This window comes from Taudactylus pleione, unplaced genomic scaffold (genome assembly GCF_031769625.1).
Source record: "Taudactylus pleione unplaced genomic scaffold, aTauple2 ptg000062l, whole genome shotgun sequence".
NCBI lineage: Eukaryota > Metazoa > Chordata > Amphibia > Anura > Myobatrachidae > Taudactylus > Taudactylus pleione.
In genome coordinates this window covers 5,277,417-5,304,749 of record NW_028284464.1, presented here as the reverse complement: position 1 = coordinate 5,304,749, position 27,333 = coordinate 5,277,417, and positions in this window count along the sequence as shown.

The window sequence follows — 27,333 nt, the reverse complement described above, 5'->3', positions numbered from 1 at the left end:
CATAAATTTGTTACTCTACTGACCTGCATGCAGTTTGCATCTATCAAACCTTATGTCCGGTGAGGCAGAACGAGGAAGTGAACAGGCGTTTTCACACAAATGGGTAGATGTATGAAGCAGTGAAAATAGTGGGCAGCACAGATGGTGTAATGGTTAGCATTACTGCCTCACAGCACTGAGGTTTGATTCCCACCACGGCCCTACCTGTGTGGAGTTTGTATATTCTCCCTGTGCTTGCGTGGGTTTCCTCCGGGTGCTCTGGTTTCCTCCCACACTCCAAAATTATACTGGTAGGTTAATTGGCTCCCAACAAAAACTTAATCCTAGTGTGTGTGTTTGCGCATGTGATAGGGAACATAGATTGTAAGCTCCACTGGGGCAGGGACTGATGTGAATGGCCAACTATTCTCTGTAAAGCGCTGCGGAATATGTGTGTGCTATATAAATAACTGGTAATAAATAAATAGTGGAGAAGTGTGCCAGTGCAGAAGTTACCCATGGCAACCAAACAGATTCCACCTATCATTTTATAGAATGTTCTTGATAAATGCAACCTCAAAGCTGATTGGTTGTCACAGGGCCGTAACTAGGGCCAGGCACAGGGCCCTGCAGGGCAGGGGGCGCTGTTTGGACCTGTCAATTATTCTGTTTATTACCATTCTCACTTGTAGCTTCCTATTCTTTTATCCTTAGCATCTCCTGGCCTCCCCTATCTCTTCCCTGGCCCTTCACCATGAGGCCATGGGGAAGGGCCACTATCAGGTGCACTATCTTATGTCCCTATTTAAAAAATGAGGAAGGGCGATGCCAATGCTCTCTCTGGCACAAGGCATCAAAAAGTCTAGTTACGGCTCTGCTAGATTGCTTAAAATACTTTATTTCACATATAGAATTTTTATTGGCTGATATGTAGGCAATATAATATATCCCTTCTGTAAATGTTCCAGATAAATAAGTAGCATATGTAACATTGCTGTAATACTGTTATGATACAATTAAACACTTGTAACACTTGACAAACAGGAAATATCTGAAATTATCCAAAATTTTAGGATGATAACAATGTAACATTAATCAAATTTTATAATCTCGGTGTAAATTATAATACATTAATCATGATTACGTAAATTTCAAAGGGATCATCTGGCTTTACAGGGGAAAAATACTCAGACTTTGTAAAGTTTGCAAAGCTGGACGCATCTCAAGATGTATCCAGCTGAGCGAGGTTAGAACAAGCCCCAGTTTTTCACCATGTAAATTTCTTTTTGAACAAATTGTTAAATTTGCCATCCTCTATCCCACTAAGCTAAGGGTCCTGTTTTTCTTTGACACTCCATCTGCAACTAGATCCACTTCACGGTAACCCCCTAACCCTGATTGATTTCCTCTCCATAGTTGCTATGGGTTACTTCATAAGTATTAGTGGGAGATTCACTAACTTTTATGGTGTAATTAAACTGTGCCAAAGAGATTATTATCGTTTATTTATATGGCGCCACAAGTGTTCCGCAGCGCCTTACAAAGTACATAAATAGATTGATATACAGTAAAATACAATACATTACAGGGCATGGATAATATACATTGCTACATTCGCGATCATAACACCCAGATAAGCAGCAATGCAAAGCAACCAAGTGTTAGGTGCCCTGGTAGAGAGTAAGAAGTAGATGAAGGTAGAGTAAGGAGAAGCACAAGAGGGTAGAGGGCCCTGCTCATCGGAGCTTACATTCTAAGGGGGAGAGACAGACAGACAGGGGTGAAACAGATGGGGTAGGCAGGGAGAGAGGAGTATGTAGCAGCAAGTTAAGATGAGAGCTGGAAGGCTTTGGTGAAATAGTGGGTCTTGAGAGCCCATTTGAAGGATTGAAGAGAGGTGGAGAGTCTAATGGGAAGCGGGAGAGAGTTCCAAAGGTGGGGATTAGCGCGGGCAAAATCTTGGAGGCGGGAGTGGGAGGAAGCAATCAATTGGCATGAGAGGCGGCGTGCATTTGTTGAACGGAGAGGGCGGACAGGAGAGTGAAAGGAGATGAGATCAGAGATGTAAATGGGAGAGGAATGGCTAAGGGCTTTGTAAGTGAGTGTGAGAACCTTAAATTGGGTTCTAAAAGGGAAGGGAAGCCAGTGGAGAGCTTGTAGGAGAGGGGAGGCAGATGCAGAGCGTTTTGAGAGGAAGATGAGCCAGACTGGATAGGGGAGAGAAGGGATTTGGGGAGGCCAGATAGGAGGAGGTTACAGTAGTCCAATCTGGAGATGACCAATGAGTGAATGAGGGTTTTAGTGGCATCCTGGGTGAGAAAGGGTCTAATCTTTGAAATATTTTTAAGATGAAAACGACAGGACTGTGAGAGATTCTGGATATGTGGTTTGAGGGAGAGGGTGGAGTCCAGGATAACTCCAAGACAGCGCACTTTGGGGCTAGAGGACATAGTTGTGCCATCAATTGATAAGGAAATTGTGGGAAGTGTGGCTATGTGGGGGGAGGGAAGATGATTAGCTCAGTCTTAGACATATTAAGTTTAAGAAATCGCTGGGACATCCAGGAAGAGATGGCCGAGAGACAGTTGGAGACACGAGTGAGGAGAGAGGAAGAGAGGTCAGGGGAGGAAAGGTATATCTGAGTATCATCAGCATAGAGATGATATTGGAGGTCAAAAGAGCTGATGAGTTCACCTAGTGAGGATGTATAGAGTGAGAAAAGGAGAGGTCCAAGAACAGAACCTTGGGGAACACCTACTGCAAGAGGCTGTGGGGGAGAAGAGGAGCCATGAGAGGAGACAGAGAAGGATCGGTCAGAGAGGTAGGAGGATAGCCAGGAGAGGGCAGTGTCATGTAGACCAAGGGAGTGAAGGATTTGCAGAAGGAGAGGGTGTCCACAGTGTCGAAAGCAGCAGAAAGGTCAAGGAGAATGAGCAAAGAGTAGTGGCCCTAGGATTTAGCAGCAAGGAGGTCATTGCTGACTTTAGTGAGGGCAGTTTGAGTGGAGATAACGGAAGCCAGACTGAAAAGGGCCAAGGAGGGAGTGAGAGGAAAGAAAGGTGGTAAGGCGCTTGTAAACAACACGCTCAAGAAGCTTGGAGGCAAAAGGGAGGAGAGAGATGGGACGGTAGTTGGAGAGAGTGTTAGGATCAAGGGTAGGTTTTTTTAGTATGGGGGAGACAAGAGCATGTTTGAATGCAGATGGGACAGTGCCAGATGATAGGGAGAGATTAAAGAGGCGGGCAAGATGGGAGCAGGCAGAAGGAGAGAGGGAGCGGAGGAGACGTGAAGGGATAGGGTAAAGGGGGGAGGACTGGATGAGGGACAGGACTTCCTCTCCAGATACAGGGGAGAAGAAAGTTTGAGTTGGTAAAATGGAAGGAGAGGGGTGATCTGGGAAGAGAGGAGGTGGATAGCAGGGGGACTGGTGGGATATGATGTCCTGAGGTATGGAGTCAATTTTAGATGGAAAGTAGGTAGCAAAGTCAAGGGCAGAGAGCGAGAAGGGGAGGCGAGGAGGGGGTGGGCAGAGGAGGGAGTTGAAGGTGGTGAAGAGACGTTGGGGATTTGAGAACTGAGAGGAGATGAGGTTCTTGAAATATGACTGTTTAGAGAGGGAAAGGGTAGCATTGTATGATGAGAGCATAAATTTGAAATGGAGAAAATCAGCCTTAGAGCGTGATTTTCTCCACTGTCGCTCGGCAGTTCGCAAACACTTTTGCGGGTATCTGGTGCATTTGGAATGCCAGGGTTGAGGTGTAAATTTGCGAGGGTGAATAGTTATCGCCGGAGCAACAGAGTCCAGAGCAGAAGTAAGGGAGGTATTGTATGGGGAATAGGTTAAAAGAGAAGGTGATGGTCAGAGAGGGGGAATGGGGAATTGGAGTAATCAGAAATATCACAACGGTGAGTGAAGACCAGGTCAAGCGAATGCCCACTCACATGGGAGGGTGAGGAGGTCCATTGGGAGAGACCAAATGAGGAGGTGAGGGTAAGGAGTTTGGAGGCAGAGGCTTCTGTGGGGCTATCAATAGGAATATTGAAGTCACCTAGGATAAGAGAGGGAAGGTCAGAGGAGAGAAAGTGAGGAAGCCAGGAAGCGAAGCTGTCCATGAATTTGGAAGGAGGGCCAGGGGGATGGTAAATGACAGCTACTCTAAGGTGAACTGGTTGGAAGAGGCGTATAGCATGAACCTCAAATGTAGAGAAAGTAAGAGATGGTTTAGAGGGTAGTAGTTGGTAGGAGGTGCCGGGGGATAGAAGGACCCCTACCCCACCACCATGGCGACCCCCAGGCCGAGGGGTATGAGAGAAGATGAGGCCCCCAGAGGAAAGAGCAGCAGGGGAGGTGGTGTCAGAGGGTGAAATCCAGGTTTCAGTAACGGCTAGGAGATGCAAGTTTTTTGAGATGAAAAGGTCATGGGTAGGTACGAGTTTGTTGCATACTGATCTGGCATTCCAGAGGGCACAGGATAGAGGGACAGTGTTTGTGGGAGAGATGTGAATTAGATTATTTGGGTTGCTGTAGCGAGAAGGCGAGTTTAATATGGGTGGCCGAGATGAATGTAGTGTAGAGATTATGCGGGGACCAGTGCTTGGAAGGGAACCTGTAGGTGGTTGGCAGGGAGGGAGTTTAATATGATGGGGGGTGGTATGGGGTGACAAGGAGAGGAGGTTTGGAGGAGGGATTATCAGTGGGGTAGTAGGACATAGGAGGGGTAGAAGAGAATGAAAGTGTAGTAGTGGGAGAGGAGAGGGAGGACAGCAGACAGAGGAGGGGAGATAAAGGAAGGAGGAGGTGGAGGAGACAAGGGGGAAATGATATAGGTGGAAGAAGGGAGTAGAACAGAGGATTGGGTAGACAATGAGTGGAGGGGGTGTTACACATGATAATGGTGTGGAAGAGTTGAGTAGGGGGAGGAAAACTAGATGTAGGAATAAAGTATCAGTGCAGAGGAGCAAGTAATAGTACAATGGAGGAAAATGTGCTTACAAAATTTCCAAACTATTATTGAGCAGAGGAAAAGAGGAGAAATGGAATTATAAAGTAAACTGAATTAGAAGACAGGTGACAGGCTAGGGAAAGAAAAGAGGTGGGAAGACATTATTTCTAAGAAATAAACTGAAATTGGCACTGAATACAGTAAGCTATGAGTTGTTTGTGAAACGAGCGAGTCAGTACAAATATTAGCAAGTGTAAGTTCTTATAGTGAGCAAACAGAGGCCAGTGAAGATTGCCCAGGTGATGAAGACAGCAGGTGCTTGTAGTGTAGATATTGTGAACTTACATTTCTTGATTATACTTTGTCCATATGTTCTTGTTAAAAAATAATGCCGGTATAATGCCGAATTTGGTAAGAAATGCACTTTTACAAATTATGCACTTCTAATAATTATGCCCTACAAAGCCCAGGGGCCTACAGCCTCTCATATGAAACTTAAATAGTGATATCATGTTATTGGTTAACTTGTCCTACCATGATGTCTCCTATAACATTTGTTTTCCTGTTGTGTTTGTGGTTATTGTGTTTGTTATTTCTTTTTTGTTCTTCCCTTTCCAGATCATCTTTGGGCACATGGGCCGCTTGTTTTTGGTGGCTTGGGATTTCTTCTTCACCTGATCTGTTCTGGATGGTGGAAACAGCTTGTGGGGACCGAGTCTGGCCTCGTTTTTCCTGACTATTCTGACAGTGTGCCATGTAAAGACAGGTATTGGATGACCCAATACTCCCACACTGCACTTCTGCATTGGTTGCAAGCTCTCTCAACTTCATTTCTTGGAATGTAGCTGGCCTTAATTTTTCTATTAAATAAAGGAGATTACTTACCCACCTTAAGTCATTGCACCCTGCTGTTACATTCATTCAAGAAACCAATTGGTTAAATACTGGTGATAACCCACTTAAGAGTCTGTGGATTGGGAATGTATTTCGACCCTGTATGTCAAGAAAAAACAAGGTGTTGCCATACGCTTTAGCAATAATATAAAATATAAAATACATGACAAAATACTAGAACCAGACAGGGTTGATGTCATTGATCCATGGAGTATTAGCCACAATACCAGATGAGAATAAACTTCTCTCTCCCGGGTGCATCAAACTCTTTGGAGGATTGGTTGCTTTCTCTCCACCACTGGCTTGTTTTCTAGAATTCAGGATACTAGGATTCACTCTATCCTTCTGACCACACCGATTTTCAGCTAACTCTAATGGTATCACCCAGCCTCTCCAGCCAGCTTTGCAGTTTCCCATGCTATGTTTCTCAAAGTGATGATTTTAAACTATATCTTAACTACAAGTGGAGCAAATTTTTAGATGACAATTGAGAACTGGGAAGCACGTGTGATGTTTTGGGAGACGTTGAAGCCAGGCAGTGATGAGGAGCGGTATTATTTCCTATTTGGCTAAAAAACTGAACGACTGCTTGCTAGGTATAGATATTTGCATGATCAAATGGTGTTGTCATATAATGCCTTTGACTTTGATTCCACTATTGGCAACCTCATGGTGTATTCTCAACTGGGCTTTACACATGGCAGACATTCAGTCAATGGGATCAGAATGGCACTGGATGTGGTATTAGCATCAATGGGAAAGCGTGACTCATAAAACATTATCTTAAGCTTAGATGCCGAAAAGCTTTTCATAATACACTTTGGCAACATCTCCATAATGTCTTTACGGCATGAGATTTTGGTTCCCATTTTATACAATTTGTTAAATTTATACATAATTGCTTGACGATCTCGCTGATCATTAATGACCTAAAAAGTGACCCTTTGCCTCAGTTTACAGATACCTGTTAAGGTGCCCTTTATCCCCATTACTGTTCAATGTTGCCCTTAACCCCCTTATTAGGATATTAGAAAATGGGCCACATGGTAAAGGTATTAGAACAGGACGAATGGAAGTTAAGCTGACAGCTGTTGCTGATGATTTGCTTTTATATCTAGGTAACACTGCTGATAGTTTTGCCAATTTTGGATAAGATTGGCTGTTTTGAGATGGTTTCAGGCTATTATATTAATATAGAGGCGTCTGTTGCTCTTTCGTTGGGTTCTGTGGTAAAGCCTCCCTGGACTTGTGACTTGGATCTGAGTTGGGCCAAACGCTATATAAAGTATTTCGGAATTATTTACCCTGTAATAGCCATGATTTCTATGCACTTAATGTAAATTATTTTCACAAAGACTCTATACCCACTTCCTGCACTACCTCTCATACTAACAAAGTCAGATGAGATTGCTGTCCTTATATCTTTTTGTTCTTTTATTTGGAATCACAAAAAATTTAATTAGCATGGTCATTTTGCAGAGAACAAAGGTGAGGGATAGCATTCACTTTCCAGGTATATTAAAGATTGGATTCATAAACATGCCATTTACGCTAGAACAACTATATTTGCTTCAGATGGGTCTCTGTTTTTTACATCTACATAAACAAGAAATTCCTCCTGACATAGTTGACAGTCCCCATTTAATGACTGCTTGGTCAATATGGCACACTGTCAAAAACAGATGGCACTTGAATACACTCCCTATTTCTCCCCTTTTTGGACAATCCTGATTTTCAAAATTGTAGTGTTACTTCTCCCTTTACCTTATGGAGGAGAGGACGGCTTCGAGCTGTTCGCCATTTGACTGATGTTAAAAATAGAAAAGCTCTAACCTTCTTGATGGCAAGTTCCACATGATTTACAATTTTTACCAGCACAACACTACACCTCAACAGGGATTGCTCATTTTTTTCCCTTTGGATATGTCAAATCTAATGGATTTCGTTTCCAAAATGATCGTATTTTACCAAAAGCTATTTCCAATTTTTATGGACTGTTACGTATGCCGAGCTACGATGGATATAGGCGCACAGGTATTGATCAATGGGTTACTCAAACTCACCTATCTAGATGAGAGCACTCTCATGAATATGCTTTATGATAATAAAACCCTTTCAGCATCCAGAAAAATGCATTGCCAAATATATTACATAGCTCTCCCCTTCTAGGCGTAGTCTGATAGGTTTGCAAAACCATTCATCCTGCCCGAAATGTGCCTGTACTATTGCGTCCCTATATCATTGTTTATGGGACTGTTTGCCTATCAAAAAAATACAAGTTAAGCATTTTGCATTTGAACATCTCTTAAACTATATGCCTCTAAAGTAGGGGTGGGCAATAAGCGGTCCCCCAGCTGTTGAAGAACTACGCATTCCAGCATGCACTGCCACAGTTTTCTGTTTGGCCATGCTAAAACTTTTGCAAGACATGCTGGGGTTTGTAGTTCAACAACAGCTGGAGGACCGCTTATTGCCCACCCCTGCTCTAAAGTTTGTGTGGGCTGTACTTGGTATGTCACTCCTCCAGGATAGATATACAAGAGGCAGCAAAAAGCTTCAGCTTATTATTTCTGCAGCCACAATAATCAATACTCCAATACTGTATTCATCCTAGACTTCTGAGTTTATCTCTATTTCAGATGTTTTCTTTTCAAAATGTACGGATTTCATAAAGAGGACAAAGTCTAGGCTTTTTATTTATTATGGCAAGTTACATTGTTGCACTGTTGCATCCTGTATAATTACAGATTTAAGCATGTTTTCAAATTATGGGCTGGTATGAAACCAGAATTTTATTGGGAGACGTTCCTATTCTCAGGGCTGTAGACAGCTGTACCAGACCCTGGAACTTTTGAGGGGTGACCTAATGTAAGGAGATGTGGTCACACCTTACAATAAATAGTATTTGCACCACAGGGGGGCACCATATGCCCCTCAGTTAGGGGCAGATCTGGTGGGGGAGTTCAGTGTGATCGCTCTCCCATCCAAACAGCCAGTTGAGACTGCAGCCTCCTTAGTCCCACCGCAGCCGAGCACACAGCAGCATGCTGCAGCTGATAGGTATGGAAGGGGGGGTCAGCAGCGGACATGAGCCTCTCTGATCCCAGATAATTAGTACCTGCTCCCCCGCCACTCTGCTCCTCTGCCTATTCTACTATGATAAGAGTTGCTACTTTTTGTTCTCTGTTGTGTGCTTATGTACAGTAGCTGCTCCCTGGGAGGATTATATTACCCCATGACCACCACCACCCCCTTTTTTTGCCCTGGTTCTTTTCCTTTTATTTTTCTTGTAATAGTTTTGTGTTATTTGTATTTATCCAGAGCTCTTTTTGGTTTTGCTTTGATATATGTGACATAGTTGTACTTTTCCTTTTTTATCTTTTTGTTTTGTGTTGCATACTTAATTCTTTCATGTATTTTTAAATCTGTGATGTTTTCACTTAATGATATTCCTGTATGTAACTGTTGACATCTTTTTCTTATTTGACATTGCCATATATATTTCTTCATTGTCTGTTGTGTACCTTTGTTTTATTTTGAAATAATAAAAACATTTTTTTTTAAAAAGCACCATATAAATCTTCCCCAAAACAATACGGGGCAGCAAAATGTAAAATACCTGAAAATAATACACGAAAATACATGTCAACACATAACATATATTTTAAAACCACGATTTCGGTTATCCTAATTAACAGTATTGGCAATCAGCTCTTAATCACAATTGGACCCCTATTATTAAAGTCTCCCAAGTTAGGGCATCTAGACTGCACCATAAATTTACTCACTGTATATAGAATTATGATATGATATGTGTAATCACAATACTGTATGCAATGGATATTCTTTTGTTAGGACGCCCGACGGAGCAGTCCATTGTTGCTTTGTTCAGGCTCGATAGCCATCGGCTCCGTTTCTGCTCGCACCCTCAGGAGGATACGAGCAAAAATGTGCGATAAACCCGTGGTTAGGGCACTCTAACCAGGACTTTAAACAGACTTAGCCGTTTTACACAGCTAAACCCAGTGTAATAGGGCGTGAAGACGGTGAAAATTAATGGGCGCCCAGAACAATTGAATTGCAACACTGGACGCCCATTAATTGCCACCGCCCCACACAACAATTGCCCCCTGAGACACTTATATTGTACAGAAGTGTCTATTTTGTCCCTCAAACATTTGAACAAATATGTATAACAGTTAACTAGATGATGAGTATATCTTAAATTCATATGGCTGTGAACATTTATGCACATTTAGGCCCTCATTCAGAGCCACTCGCTAGCGGCAGTACGCTCGTTCCGAGCGATGTTCGCACATCTGCGCATGCGTACGGTTTTTAGTACGCATGCGCGAACCAGTCAGTGCGGCCGAAAATCGTTGGTACGCAATATAGCGAATGCCTGCTATTTTGAGTGACAGAATGAGGCGTATGTGGGTGGTAACAGGGGAAGGTGCTTGAAAACGGGGAGTGGAGATCCGAACGCAGGCGTGCTTAAAGGTCAAAACGGGCGTTTTAAGGGAGTGCATAATTAATACAGCAGCGTCATTGACCACGTCACTTGGTTTTTTTTAACTCAGAACTGCTCGCAAAATAGCGGTTGAAAACACCAACCACAAGAATACCGAGCAGTTCATACGCTGTACGATGTACTCGATTAATCTAATAAATAGCGGACATGACGTATGGTGCGTGCGGCCAGGGGGCGTTTTTATCAAAAAAACGAGCGTATGTTTTGCTCGCTCGTTCAGACTTAGAGGTGGGAACAGACTGCAATTTGCGAACGGATCATTTGAATAGCCACCCCTTGTTTTTGAACGAACGACCACAAATAGCGAACGGCTCTGAATCAGGCCCTTAGTACGGAGATACGCTGTGTAAATAAGAAATTAGCATCTTGTATTGAAAACAAACAGTGGTGCAAACTTAATTATTTATATGACTCAATAAGATCCTCAGAGTCATATAAGCTTTCTTATCTGGTTAATGTTATATAGTTGCCCTTATGAATAAGTGCTTTATGTAAAATTTATGTAGTGCTTTCTTTTAACATTGAGATTTTAACACATACAATATATTATTTTTTGACCTAGGAGCCCTTATTTTTGAATACTTTGGTTTCTACAAACTCTCTCTATTGATTATACTGTAACAATATTACAGGAGCACCTTCTGGACCTACAGTACAGTATCCTTCTAATTGAGACACTTATCTGTACAGTCAGGGAATCAAGGTCTTAGATACTAAAGGATATATTTACTAAAGTGTGGGTTTTTAGAAGTGGAGGTGTTGCCCACAGCAACCAATCAGATTCTACTTAACATTTAACTAGCACCTTCTAATAACTAGAATCTGATTGGTTGCTATGGGCAACATGTCCATTTGTAAAAACTCTCACTTTAGTAAATTTACCCCCTAGAATCTGATTGGTTGCTATGTGTAACATCTCCACTTTTAAAAAACTCGCACTTTAGTAAATATACCCTTAATTGTAAATCTATTAATTCTTGGTGCAGCTATCCAACCCTTTTCTTTATATTGAACATGCACATGGGGAACAATGATCTCTCAACCAGTGTCCAGTCCAGCCCCCCTCATCTACCCTTCCCTTTCCCTTTCTCCCTCCCCTCTACTTCCCCATTTACTCATGTTTCCTGTCTCTGTGTTTATAAAACCTATAAAAAAAAAAATCAGTCTCCATATATCATCTCTGAGGTCTTCTCATACGGTCTCTATATGGTGATACTTGAAATAGCTCCAGTCTCGTTTTTTTTTTGACCCGGTATGTCCTCTATATCTGATATTTCTGTTGTCATAAATAAAGAGATTAATATATATATATTAGGGATGTGCGCCGGACCATTTTGCCGGATTTGGATTTGGTTCTAATTCGTCGTCCGGCTTTGGATTTGGATTTGCCAAACTGCGGTGACTGGATTTGGATTTGGATTTTTTTACAAAAATTGACAAAAAAAAGCTAAAATCACATAAATTGGTCTTTTTTTTCTTCTAGCAGGCCCCCAGTAGTAGTGCCCCATTAGCAGGCCCCCAGTAGTATGCCACCAGTAGCAGTGCCCCTAGTAGCATGCACCCAGTAGTAGTATGCTCCCCAGTAGTAGTGCCCCCATTAGCAGGCCCCCCAGTAGTATGCCCCCAGTAGTAGTATGTCACCAGTAGTAGTGCCCCCATTAGCAGGCCCCCCAGTAGTATGCCCCCAGTAGTAGTATGTCACCAGTAGTAGTGCCCCCATTAGCAGGCCCCCAGTAGTAGTGCCCCCATTAGCAGGCCCCCAGTAGTATGCCCCCAGTAGTAGTATGCCCCCCAGTAGCAGCGTCCCCATTAGCATGCCCCCAGTAGCAGGCCCCCAGTAGTAGTGCCCCCATTAGCATGCCCCCAGTAGTAGTATGCCCACCAGTAGCAGTGCCCCATTAGCATGCCCCTAGTAGTATGTTCCCCAGTAGTATGCCCCCCGTAGTAGTGCCCCCATTAGCATGTCCCCAGTAGTAGTATGCCCCCCAGTAGCAGTGCCTCCATTAGCATGCCCCCAGTAGCAGTGCCCCCAGCAGCATGCCCCCAGTAGTAGTATGCCCCTCAGTATTAGTGCCCTCATTAGCAGGCCCCCAGTAGTAGTGCCCCCATTAGCAGGCCCCCAGTAGTATGTCCCCAGTAGCAGTGCCCCCAGTAGCAGTGCCCCCAGTAGTAGTATGCCCCCATTAGCAGGCCCCCAGTAGTAGTGCCCCCATTAGCAGGCCCCCAGTAGTATGCCCCCTGTAGTAGTATTCCCCCCAGTAGTAGTATGCCCCCCAGTAGTAGCGCCCCCATTAGCAGGCCCCCAGTAGTATGCCCCCAGTAGTAGTATGCCCCCCAGTAGCAGTGCCCCATTAGCATGCTCCCAGTAGTATGCCCCCCCAAGTAGTATGCCTCCCATAGCAGGCCCCCAGTAGTAGTGCCCCCATTAGCATGCCCCCAGTAGTAGTATGCCCCCCAGTAGCAGTGCCCCCATTAGCATGCCCCCAGTAGTATGTCCCCTAGTAGTATGCCCCCCAGTAGCAGTGCCCCCAGTAGCAGGACCCAAGTAGTAGTGCCCCCATTAGCATGCCCCCAGTAGTAGTATGCCCCCAAGTAGTATGCCCCCGGTAGCAGGCCCCCAGTAGCAGGCCCCCAGTAGCAGTGCCCCCATTAGCAGGCCCCCAGTAGTAGTGCCCCCATTAGCACGCCCCCAGTAGTAGTATGCCCCCCAGTAGCAGTGCCCCCATTAGCATGCCCCCAGTAGCGCCCCCTTACAAACACACAAATAAAAAAAGAAAAAGAAAAAACTTACCTGAATCCCCGCTCCTGCCGCCGTCCGCTCTGCTCCATTACGCGTGGAGGGAGCCGGAAGACGGAGCTCATGAGTGAGCTCCAACTAGCTCCCTCCGCTGGCAGCTGTGTGTTTGTGTCTGTGTAGCGCGGTCTGCCGTACACTAGAGGAGCCCTGACGTCAGATTCTCTTGCGAGAATCCAACATCAGGAAGCCGTCGTTCGGCAGGGAACGGGGATCCGAGTCAGGCAGGGAACACCCGAACAGGGTTCAAGTGGACTCGGATCCCCTATGTTCCCCTAGGCCTGCATTATATGTTGTCTTGCGTGTTAACGCATGTTAAGTTTACATACACTTACACAATAAATGCAGTCTGCAGATGTAAGTCACACAGTCAATAACATCCTGTCTCTCTTGCTTCTATTGTCTCTCTCTATTACTACATTTCCTTCTCCCTCCAAATGATAAGATGCCATTTGCAGGGCCCTCTCTACCCTCTGTTTTATGGCTGCAGCTTCTCTGCCAACCTTACATGTCCTCATTCTATGTATGATTAATTATACAGACTGACTGGTGCTGCGTATTTTTGTGGCATGCTATAAATAATCATTGATGATGCCAATGATGGTGAAGAGCAGGTGTACATAATATACCGGCCTCTCAGCATGTGTCTATACTTACATAGCAGGGAAAGGACACATAATCAGAATTTATTGAAACCTAATATAATTTCAACAATTTCATATTAATTAAGGTACTATTTATTAAGCTAAACAGTGCTGTAACTTGTCCACAAAACATAATAGGTCGCACCAAAGAGATTGATATATAATACCTACACAACACAACCTTCTTTAATTATAATTACCATAGATATTCTATATAAATTAGAAGGGTTCTATCCCTGGACTATACACCTGATAAACAACAAAAAGAGAAAGTAGTCCATATAGTGGAATGCACTAATGTGTCATTGGGTACTGTAATATTAAAACATAACTTTTATTCAGAATAGATTTAAACACACAAATAGTATAAAATCAGCGAAATAAAATAATAGTAAAGTAGGAAAATATTAAAATAAGGGCTGTAGTATTTTAGTGTCCCATCAGTGTAGTGAGAAACTGTATATGAATATTGTAACTATGTATTCATATAATGTATCAATTCTAGCAGCAGGCAGAATTATCTGAGGCGTAAGAGAAGAGACTAAACAGTAAAGTATTTAGTATCAAGACTGCTCAATTGCAGAAATACAGATATAGCTTATTATTCTGCAGTTATTAACTATGGGCCTGATTCAGAGCCGGACGCAATTAGCGCTCGCTCGTCCAGAAAATAGGAGTGGCTATTCAAATGAACCGTTCGCTCTTTGCGGTCTGCTCACGCCTCTAGGTCTGAACGAGCGAACAAAACTTGCGGTCGTTTTTTGGGAAACTACGCCCCTTGGCCGCTCGCATCCTACGTCATGTCCGCTATTTATTAGATTAATCGAGTACATCGACCAGGGTATGAACTGCTCGCTATTCTTGTGGTTGGTTTTTGCTACCACAATTTTGCGAGCAGTTCTGGCTATTAAATAACCCAGTGACGTGGTCAATGACGTGGCTGTGTTAATTATGCACACCCATAAAACGCCCGTTTTGACCTTTAAGCACGCCTGCGTTCGGATCTCCACTCCCCGTTTTCAAGCACCTTCCCCTGTTACCACCCACATACGCCTCTGTCACTCAAATTATCAGGCATTCGCTATTTTGCGAGCACATGAATTTCGACCGCACTGACTGGTTCGCGCATGCGTATAACGATCCGTACGCATGCGCAGTTGGGCAAACATCGCTCGGAGCGAACGAGCGGCCGCTTACGAGCGGCTCTGAATCAGGCCCTATAATCCTAAAATGACTACTCCGCACAGAGCTATAAGGATCTTTAACCGAGAATATTGAAAGAAGACGTCCTGCTTTCCATAATATATACCTCCTTTTAATTAGATCAAATATAAGGATTCAGGTGAATGTATAATATAGTCACTGAACCTCCCTTATTTCCCAGATTAATCAGTTCACATATCCATCACTAGCTAATAGACTGCCATTTGTCCTGACATCTGCCCTGCTATCTATGAACACTGTCTATAATCTGATACATTGTGTAAATAAATTGCTGCATATAAGACGGCTATAGCCGTGATCCGCTGCAAGCTGCTGCTATTACCGGCTAGTGCATCAATATTGTACACAGTTCAACACATTTAAACACAGTGTGCATTAATGGCTGTACAAGAGAGATGGCCGTAGCTACGATCCGCTGTTAGCCGCTGCTATTCTCGGCTAATCTCTGCCTAAATACTGGCAGTCACAGCGTGCAGCAATAGTGCCGCGATCAAACCCGGTAGCCACGGTCCGCTATTAGCCACTACTATTGCCGGCTAATCTCTGACTTAATGCTGGCAGTCACAGCGTTCAGCGCTAGTGCCGCGAACAGACCCCATCAACACAAGAGGTTAGTAGCGGCTTGGTCATTCACAAATTTAGACACAATACAATATATCAGTACTTTATCAATTTAACTGGGCACAAATATTTAATACTACAGCCTAACGCCGACGCACGTTTCGCTTTTGCTTTTTCAATAGGCAAGCCGACTGTTACCTTTCCCGGGTTCTTTATAGGTCAATCCACCAATCAGTAACTATCACTCATTTGAATATAAAAAGAGGCAAATCTGATTGGTCTCAACTCATTCAACTTTGAACACAATGTTATGCAGAAGCCATAGATCTTACATAATAATATCTAACACTTCCTATTTATTATATATATCTCATATATATCACAATAATAATAATATACACAATTATATAATAAAATTAAATTGTAATTCTATAATTAATCATAAACCTACCAGTGAATAGTTAAATTAATATACTAATAAATAATCATATTATTATTAATAATTGTTAATATCTACAAAATTTGATTCACAACCATATTAACCCTATATTGCCCATATCATATAATAGAATAAATCATATTATTGTTGTTATAATCCATAATCTAATTGTGTAAAATAAAAATATAAAATAAATTATAAATATGTGTAGGGCCTAATATAAGCCTATAAATTTTGCGAATAGTGACTAAATAATAAATAGGACACCCACTATTATCCCTATATAATATTACAAATGTCGTAAATAATCTGTGTCTCAAAATATATGAATAACTATTAAATATAATGTTATTAAATTAGTGCACACAATAATATTAACAGTGATACATCTCAATTAAATATTACCAATATAAAATATCTAAAAGAGTTAATTTATTAATACATGTGTAATAATAAAGTAATTATTGACTATAGATTAATACCAAACAATAAAGTGTTATAATAAAAAATAAGAATCCTTCCTTATAATAGAGTGCATGACTAATACAATAAATTATGTTATAATAAGACTCAACCTAAATTAATAAATAGTGTTAACGTAATATGTGGCATAAAAAGAATAATCAAAAAATATAGCTTTCACAGTTACTGATTTCTGCATACCGGAATTAATTAAAGGAAAATTAGTACTATATCTAAACAGAATATAATAATCATTTGCAGTGGATTCACTTTTAATTGTGTATAATTATTCTAGAGAAAATGAACCCTACTACAATTAACACATTCTTAATATTATTCCTATTAATACAGGTTTCATATATATAGGTAAAGTTCACATTCTTTATAGAAACATGGAAAAATGTATATTTTCATTAAGACCTTGGGGTGTCACACTATCCATTAAAAATATCAATCTAGCCTCTCTTTTAAGGAGTTCACAAGTGATGTCTCCCCCTCTCAAGCCCAACTGAATTTTCTCCATTCCAAATGCCTGCAATCCTTTACTTTTACCTTCATGATATTTCAAAAAGTGTCTTGCCACACTTGTGAGGGTCTTCATTTTCCTCTCATCTTTCTGTGCATTATTGATGTTTTAGACATGTTCCATTATTCTCTTCTTTAATTGTCTCTTAGTCATGCCCACATATATGTTATTACATGGGCAGGTCAAACAATATATGACTCCAAAAGTGGAACAATTAATAAAGTCTTTTATTACACACCTATTATCGTATATGTCTTTGAAGTGGCTTTTCTTTACCATAAATTCACAGGCCTTACAATGTCCACACTTATAGGAACCGATGTTTTGATCTCTTAATTTCTTTTTAAAACCAAAATGACTACGTGTCAAATGGTCTTTCAAGTTTCTTGATCTCCTCCAGCTTATATCAATTTGTGGACCTAAGATAGTTGCCAAATCTTCATCTGTTTTAAGAACATAAGAATATTTCTGGAGAACATGCCTCAAATCTCTCCATTGTTTACAGTAAGTTCCTATAAAACGAATTGGTTGTACCTTCTCTACTTTTGGTTTCTGGTACAGTAATGTATCCCTGTTCTTCAATTGGGTATCTTTATAAGCTTTATTAATAATGTTATTACAGTAACCCCTTACTTTTAACCTTTCTTTTAATTCCTCTGCTCTTTTTTGAAATGTTGTATCTGTTGAGCAGTTCCTCTTCACTCTAAGGAATTCTCCTTTTGGAACACTTCTCTTTGTAGCAGGATAATGTGAACTTTGGTAGTGTAGAATGCTATTAGTAGCATTACATCTGTTTAAAAATTTCCTTCATCATTTATTTTAATCTGAAGATCAAGAAAATTAACCTGCATATGGTCAATTTCCGCTGTCAATTTTAAATTGAGAGTGTTCTCGTTGAGTTTATCAATAAACTCCCTTAACAGATCCTCTTCACCTTCCCAGACAATAAAAATATCGTCTATAAATCTGAGCCATAATGCCAGTTTTTCCGTATATTGGGAGTTATCTTCTGCAAATACTATCTCCTGTTCCCACCAGCCTAAATACAGATTTGCGTACGTCGGAGTACAAGTACTACCCATTGCAGTTCCCCGTACCTGCAAATAGTATTTCTCATTGAATAGGAAGTAGGTCTTAGTCAAGATAAAGTTCAATAATTTTAATAGAAAGATGTTAAATTCCTCATCTCTTGCTTCCAAATCCATGAAATACTTTGCAGCTTTTAATCCTGAATCATGATTAATACTGGTGTACAAACTCTTGCCATCTCTCTTGTACAGCCATTAATGCACCCTGTGTTTCAATGTGTTGAACTGTGTACAGTATTGATGCACTAGCCGGTAATAGCAGCAGCTTGCAGCGGATCACGGCTATAGCCGTCTTATATACAGCAATTTATTTACACTGTATCAGATTATAGACAGTGGGCCTGATTCAGACTCGCTCGTGAGCGCTCGCAAGCGGGTCGATGTTGGCCCAGAGCGCATGCGTACGACGGAGGCGGCTCCGTCGTGCACATGCGCGAGACCCGGATAGCGACGGGCAAGCCGTCGCTCCAGGTCTTGCTACAAAGGGGGCGTGCTGTCGATGATGAGTGACAGCATGCCCCCTTTGGTAGGCGGGTCGGGGGCGTGGCTGCCCAGATGGAGCCGTTCCCATGGGAACGCCTACCGTCTGGGGCGAGCCCCACTGACATCACAAGTGATGTCAGTGGGTGGACTTCTTGCTCTGTAAGAGCCCCTACCACATGGGTCTCGTCGCAAGTCCGATGGTCGCGATGATCTTGACCATCGCGACCATCATCCTGGCCACTCGCACTAGCTGTGGGTGGTCACCCACAGCTATGCGAGCGGCCAGGAGGCCACTCTAAAAAACACAATAGGCGGGCACTGATTCAGAGCGAGCACTCTGAAAGAGCGTCCGTCTCTGAATCAGGCCCAGTGTTCATAGATAGCAGGGCAGATGTCAAGAGAAATGGCAGTCTATTAGCTAGTGATGAACTGATTAATCTGGGAAATAAGGAATGTTCAGTGACTATATTATACATTCACCTGAATCCTTATATTTGATCTAATTAAAAGGAACTATATGCTATGGAAAGCAGGATGTCTTCTTTCAATATTCTCGGTTAAAGATCCTTATAGCTCTAAAGGGGTATATTTACTGGAGATGAGCGGGTTCGGTTTTCAGAGATCCGAACCCACCGAATTTTGAAGATCCGAGTCGGATCCAAGCCGGCTCGGATGTTCCTGCCTTACTCGGATCTCTCAAATCGAGGCAAAACCATAGAGACACAATCTCGTGGCTTGCAAGCTTTTGTCTATATATAAGTGACGCGGCGGGCGCCATTTCACTCCGGCTGTGGAGACTGAACAGGGAGAGTGGGTAGTGTAGGGCTAGGGAGAGGTGATGTGCTGTTCTGTCTGCTGTGTCCTGTTCTGTCTGCTGTGTCTTGGGCTGGTGCTGATCCATTCTGGGCTGGTGCTGTTGTGCTGTCTGCTGTGTCCATCTGGGCTGTTGCTGATCCATCAGGACTGGTGCTACTGCTGGCACTGTGCTGTCTGCTGTGTCCATCTGGGCTGTTGCTGATCCATCTGGGCTGGTACTGTCTGCTATGCTGTCTGCTGCGTCCATCTGGGCCCAAGTTCTGGACCCCCCCCAAAAAAAATATATAATTTTTTGTGTAATATATATTTGTTTGTGTGCATGTTAGGCTTAACCGCACAAGATCTAGCAAGTCGGCAACGTAACCTAGTTCTGCCCGACTCCAGTCGTCATCAATCTGTGCTCTGGACCCAAGTTCTGGAGCTTGAAAAAAAATAAAAACATATTGTCTTTCTTTTCAAATAATTGTCTGTGTGTCTGTGCGTGTTAGGCTTAGCTGCACAAGATCCAGCAAGTCAGCAACGCAACCTAGTGCTGCCCGACTCCAGTCTCATCAATCTGTGCTCTGGGCCCAAGTTGTGGACCGGCAAAAAAAACAAAACAGTGTATTTTTTGTACATAAAAATCTCTGTGTGCGCACGACTGCACATGTGTGAATTTTGTAACCGCACCTTGGCTACACTATTGGTGCTTGTGACACTGCTTCAAGATCGCAGAAAATATGGAGGGCTGTCACATGACAGGAGAGCAAGGCCAAGAACTACATGTTGTAGCTGCCGCCAGCAGTGCAAGGCCATCAAGTTCCTCGTCCTCTATGAAGGCCCATGCCCCAGGGCTTAAGTCATGCCATCGATATGGTAAAGCTACTTTTACTGAAGTTTAGAAAAAAAATTTAAAGAAAATTTGCCCTTAGATAAACAAAAAATTGGCAATATGCCATTCACTACACGAAGTGGCAGGGAAAGGATAAGGCCTTGGCCTTTCTTTATGAAGACTGCTGGTTCTGATTCTGATAGCCCTTCAAAAAAAACAACTGTGTGCCCTGAGAATTCAAAATCACAAATTCCAGAGGAGAGTGCAAGTGTGTACTAGTGTAGTGGAGGATCCTCCAAGTTCCAACATTTGTGTGCCCTCTGTAAATGTGGGGAAGGGCAGTCAACATCTTGCACACGTAGTCATTGAGGATGCTTCTGTGGAATTGCACATGGAGGAGGAGGATATTTTGGTAGTTGAAGGTGCTAAGTATAATGAGGATGTTGATGATGAAGATGTTGGCGATGAGGATGTTGATGCCGAGGATGTCCTTTGTGTAAGTAAGGCAACAGCTGTTGCGCATGGATTGAAAAAGCCAAATTCCACTGTTGTCATGCCGGGGCAAAAGACAAAAAAATCCACTTCTCACGTGTGGAATTATTTCCACCCCAATCCGGACAACATTTGTCAAGCCATATGTAAACATTGCAAAGCAAGAGTGAGTAGAGGCAGAGACCTAAACCACCTAGGAACCTCCTCCTGGTAACGTCACTTGGAGCACATTCATCAAATATCAAAGTGTATGTCACCAAGTTCCAAAACTCAAAACGTAACAAGCCCAGTGTCACCTACCTGCTCCTTCTCTGTGGGATCCAAGCGCCTTCGATCTCCAACAACAACACCTGCATCATCATCAACATCCTCATTCGTGATCGGAAGTAATTTAAAAAAACAATTGACTATTAAACAGTCCTTTGATAGAGGAAGTAAGTATAACAACTGTCACCCAGTTTCACAGTGGATCACTGACGCCATTACGGCTGTGCTTGTATTAGATGGTGAAATAATAAAAAATGAGGATCATAGTGTGGAGGAAGTGCAAAAGGAGGATGAGGGGGAAATTTGTGTCCTATCTGACGCTAATGTGGATGTTGATGATAAGGATGCGGTTTGCGTAAATCAGCCACCAGTGGCAGCAGTTCTTGCTAATGATAAAAAGAAAGCCAGAAAAGCAACGTCTTGGGTGTGGAATTATTTTAATTTAAATTCTGACAACAGTTGTGAAGGCATCTGTTCCATTTGTAAAGCCAAAGTTAGCAGAGGAAGGGACATTAACCATCTAGGCACCTTCTCCCTGTTACATAATTTGCAGCGAGTTAATGTAATTTGTTTAACAAAATTATAATTTGTAAATTAATAACAAGCAGTCCAGTATCAGCTACCAGCAGTTTGGACCAGCACATGCAATCTCCACCACCAACACCCTCATTATCAACCTCCTCCTTAATAATTGAAGGTAGTCCTTCCAAAAAATGTTTTGTGGGGGCCCAAACAAACCAAGGAGTTCAGCCACGAAATTGTCAGTCCTAGTGGCTAAAGTGTTAGGTTTGTTAAACTGTGTATGTACTTTCTAATATCCCACATAAGAGTGGGTGGGAGGGACAATTCCATCTTGCACCTCTTTCCTTTACATTTGGCACAATTTGGGGCATTACTGACTGACATTATTATAGTTTATTAAACTGCCATCCTGTCTGCCACTGCAGTGTGGCAATGTTTCATAGATGTCCTATTTGCTGCTGCTCTGTTGCTTACTTTAGCCAGCCAGCTCACTGCAGCCTTTGGCCTGTATTGGTGAAAAATAGTGAAATCAATATTGTGAGCTGTGAGGTGGTTAAAAATGCCTTGAAATGCCTGAAATGATTGTTATTAAGGTTAATAATACTGTAGGAACAAAGGCCCTGATTCAGAGCCGGACGCTCTGACAGAGCGCTCGCTCTGACAGAGCGCTCGCTCTGAATCAGGGCCGGCCTTCTCTTTTTTTAGAGCAGCCAAAAAGATGGTCGCAATGGTCAAGACCATCGCGACCATCGGGCTTGCGACAAGACCCTTGTGGTAGGATCTCGTTGCCGCAAGTCCAAGAGTGCTTTTGGCTCTGACAGAGCCAAAAGCACTCCCACTGACATCACTTGTGATGTCAGTGGGGCCGGCCCTAGATGGTAGGCGTTCCCATGGGAACACATCCGTCTGGGCAGCCACGCCCCCGGCCCGCCCACCAAAGGGGGCGTGCTGTCACTCAACATCAACAGCACGCCCCCTTTGTAGCGAGACCCGGAACGACGGCTTGCCCGTCGCTATCCAGGTCTCGCACATGTGCACGACGGAGCCGCCTTTGTCGTGCACATGCGCAGTGGGCCAACATCGACCCGCTGGCGAGCGCTCAGCGCTCGTGAGCGGGTCTGAATCAGGCCCAAAGACAGGCCCAAATTATGTGGTTTTAGCTGTTTATATCATTTTTTGGAAAAAATACAGATCCAAAACCAAAACCAAAAAACAAAACACCAAGGAAAAAAATCCAAAACCAGGTTCAAATCCAAAACCAGGGAAGATCCAAATACAAAACCAAAACCAAAATCAAAAACACGGGGGTCGGCGCACATCTCTAATATTTACTAAAGTGAGAGTTCTTAGAAGTGGAGATGTTAGCAACCAATCAGATTCTACTTAACATTTAACTAGCAACTTCTAGAACATAATAGCTAGAATATGATTGGTTGCTATGGGCAATATCTCCACTTCATAACTGGGCCGCACCATCGTCACCCCATGGCCCCTGTAGCGTCCATTTGGACAGACAGGCACCCTGCAATAATTACAGCTGCCCGGGGTGTCTTGAAGATGCTCTGGGCACTGCTGCAGTTTCAGGTGACGTCATGACCGGCACAGCGCGCTCAGAGCCCTAGTTAGGGCTCTGGCTGTGATTATTAATACATGGACCCCTAAGTACTTTGTTGGAAGGTCATATAATGTTTTCTTAAGATTTGTTATCTGCTATATTCCAACCAGTCTGATCCCATGTTCTGTGTTGTGGATATCCTGCAAGCTAATACTGGTCCTGGCTATTGTTAATATTTCAAGTTCACAGTTTGCCTACATCCTCCTACATTAAGGGCCTGATTCAGAGCCGAACGCTCTGACCAGAGCGCTCGCTCTGAATCAGGGCCCTCCTACATGAAAATGGAGCGGCCTCTTGGATGCTCGCATAGCTGTGGGTGATGACCCACAGCTATAGCGAGCGTCCATGATGATGGTCGTGATGGTCTTGACCATCGCGACCATCGGGCTTGCGACGGAGACCCTGCGGTAGGGTCTCGCTGCCGCAAGCCCTGGAGTGATTTTGGCTCTATCAGAGCCAAAATCACTCCCACTGACATCACTACTGATGTCAGTGGGGCCGGCTTCAGACGGTAGGTGTTCCCATGGGAACGCCTCCGTCTGGCAGCCATGCCCCCGGCACGCCCACCAAAGGGGGCGTGCTGTCAATCAACATCGACAGCACGCCCCCTTTGGTGCGAGACCCGGAGCGACGGCTATCCCGTCGCTAGCCGGGTCTCGCACATGCGCACGACGAAGCTCCCTCCGACGTGCGCATGCGCAGTAGGGCACCATCGCCCCGCTTGCGAGCGTCCTGCGCTCGCGAGCGGGTCTGAATGACCCCCTAAGTCCCATTATCCACATGAATTTCTTTGCATTTAAGTGCCCAGCTAAACTTGAATTTGGCTTGCTATTTTTGTTCTTTCCAGAGACTCTTTCATGCGTAGCAGCATATCATGTCATACCCTGATTGTGCTCAGAGACTGTGGACCTGATTCAGACTTGATCGCTAGATGCGTATGCAAATTCCTCCAAGTGACAGCAAGACATGCGATCGCACGGCAAGGCATAAGCACGCCCACAATGTCTTGGCGTGCGATCGCTTGTGTATGTAGATGCTCACCAGCCTGTCTTAAGATGCCCACTTGCGCACATCATCTCCAGGAAGTGTATGCAATCATCGGTACATCGGGTACCATCGGAAGTGACCGCATCACTTGTGGTTGACTATACCCTACCGCAAGCACTTCAGTATAAAAAGCAGCCATGTGATGTGTACTATGACGCTGCCTGTTAATTATGCACGCCTCTGAAACGGCGTTACGAAGCTCAGGCAAGCCTGCGTTCGCACCTCCACTCCCCCTGTTTTTAATGGCCAGTCCGTCACCACCCACAAATGGCTTCTCCTGTCACTCACTCCGCTAGGCTGTCTATGCGCAGCGAGCGAACGCTTCCCGATCTCTCGCACTGGTTGGCGCACTGCGATGCGTATGCATGCACACACTGCGAGTGAACGCATCCTAGCGGGCGGGTCTGAATCAGGTCCTGTGTTTCATTCATATCCTGCCATACTCTACTTTGGTTTTGAATCCTGCAATCAGATACTTTATTCTGGACCTGACACTAGTTTTGTTATTGCCGTGCTCATTCTCCAGCCTGAGGGCTCCATTGTTTCCTTGCCACTGTGTATTTGTGCAGAAATACAATAAGCATTGTGGGGTAAATGTAACAATGATTTAGTTCCTAGATTTAAAATAATATTTTCGAAGACAAAACATCTTGTTTTGCCTTTTAAAATATTGGCGTTTTAAATCTATTGGCTAAATTGCGGAAATCTCGCTGCTGCATGTACCTTGCAGGCTATTACATTTACTCCCATGTCTTTAACTGACTCCTGGGCGAATCATTACAAGCATCTAGTTTTTCATAAGAATCTCCAGTGCACAAGTCTGAGATAAACCCTATTTATTGCCTGGTATGAACTGACCAGCAACAGAATAATTAACTTAAGAGGTTTATATACATAATCCATTTTTAATGACAACGTTTCTACAAAATAACCAAAACAGCTTAAAAAAAATCAATAAGCAGTTAATAAAAAGCAAATCAAAAAATCACCTACTGCTTTAATCCCTCAAGATAGATAAAATATATATTTGATGTGCTTATGCCACAATGCAATGGGTTTTGGCCCAAATTGCTCGATATATCTTCTAGTATCAGCTGTTGCTCTTTTCTTAATACTATAAAGAAATATAGCATTTATTATACCAGAGCTTCTCAAATCCAGTCCTCAAGACACACTTTTACCACTTTTCCACCAAACAACCGGGACACTGAGGGCCTGATTCAGAGCCGCTCGTAAGCGGCCGCTCGTTCGCTCCGAGCGATGTTCGCACAACTGCGCATGCGTATGGGTTGTAATACGCATGCGCGAACCAGTCATTGCGGTCGGAAATTGTGTGCTCGCAAAATAGCGAATGCCTGCTAATTTGAGTGACAGGATGAGGCGTTTGTGGGTGGTAACAGGGTAAGGTGCTTGAAAACGGGGAGTGGAGATCCGAACGCAGGCGTGCCAAACGGTCAAAACGGGCGTTTTAAGGGTGTGCATAATTAACAAAGCAGCGTCATCGACCACGTCACTTGGTTGTCTTTTAGCCTGAACTGCTCGCATGATTGCGGTAGGAAAATCCAACCACAAGCACTGCGAGCAGTTCATATGCCTTTCGATGTACTCGATTAATCTAATAAATAGCGGAGATGACGTAGGATGCGAGCGGCCAGGGGGCATTTTTTAAAAAATAGCGAGCGCATGTTTCGTTCGCTCGTTCAGACATAGAGGCGTCAACAGACCGCAAAGAGCGAGAGCTCAATTTAAATAGACGGCCCCTTTTTCTGAACGAGCGAGCGCAAATAGCGTCCGGCTCTGAATCAGGCCCTGAGCACGGAGTGAGCACGTTTCGGAGCTAGGTTTTACCCCTTTTACACCAGCAGCTGGACCCAGTTTGTTCCTGGGTCCAACTGTTTACATCGAACCCGGGTCTTTCGTACCCCAAGTCTCCCGGCGTTCAGGGCCGGTGCAAGGTTTCTGGGCGCCCTAGGCAAATATTCATCCTACCGCCCCTGTTTTCCCCCAGCCATCTAGATAAGACATCACTACCGCTTTTAAAAAAACCTTGGGAACAACATTTGGGGTCCCTCCAAAGAACTTTTCCCCCGCTTCCCTGTTCTCTGTGATAGTAAAGCTGCCTGCTACAGTATATACATATATATATATATATATGTATATATATATATATATATATATAGTGGTCTTGTGTGATTGTATACATACAATTACACTGACAACACACTTACCAGCACTGACGTTTATACTGTAAATATTGTTCTCAGCTCAGCCCCAGCAGCCCTGCTCCTAGCAGGAGTTAAGGGAGGAGAGAGCAGAGCAGGCCTGGGGGCAGGCATCCACACTTGTATTCAGCACTGACACTTGCAGTGCCAGACCAGTGACAGTCTCCAGGTCATGTATTAGGTGAGGTGACAGCGGCGGCTGTGGCTGGTTAGACCCACGCCCGCCGCTAGCGGAATGTAGAAGAAGGATGTATCTTTGAGGCAACCTTATTTTTTTTAATTCAATGAACCCAGTGGCGCCCATAGGCAGTTGCCTAAAGCTGCCTAATGGTGGCGCCAGCCCAACCAGCGTAAAGGTGCCCGCACACATAGCGATGTGCTCACGATCAGCCGATGTTTACGATTTCCCTCGAAACTCTCCCCGGCAGCTCTGCACACGATCTCCACACGATCTGCACACGATTTGGTGTCCAATCTTCATACGATCTCTCCTGCATCCAGACTTTTCCAGTGCATTGCTTTCCTAGATTGTCAGATCTGACGATGCGATGTGCGACCAGTGGGGAGGCGCATCGCATCGTGATCGTGAGTGTGGACTCACGATTTACTCAGGATTTGGTCATATTTTACATAATCTGTCGTTCCAATGTTTCGGAATCGGCCAGATCGGGTAAAATATCGCTATGTGCGTGGCCAGCATTACAGTAGACACTTGGAGATGATGTCATCTCCAAGCGCTACTGAAGCCAAACAATCCACTGGTTTGAGGCATGACCTGGGTTATCGTAACCTAGTTCATGCCGTTTACACAGGATCGTTACCTGCGACGTTCCCATGTTCAACCCTGCTCATTACCCAGGTTGGATTTCCGGGTCACCCGAGTTGTTTTTCAATTAACCTTTTTCACTGAGCCGCGACCCGGGTTGACCTGGCAATAACCTGGGTTATTGCAGCAATGTAAAAGGGGTATAAC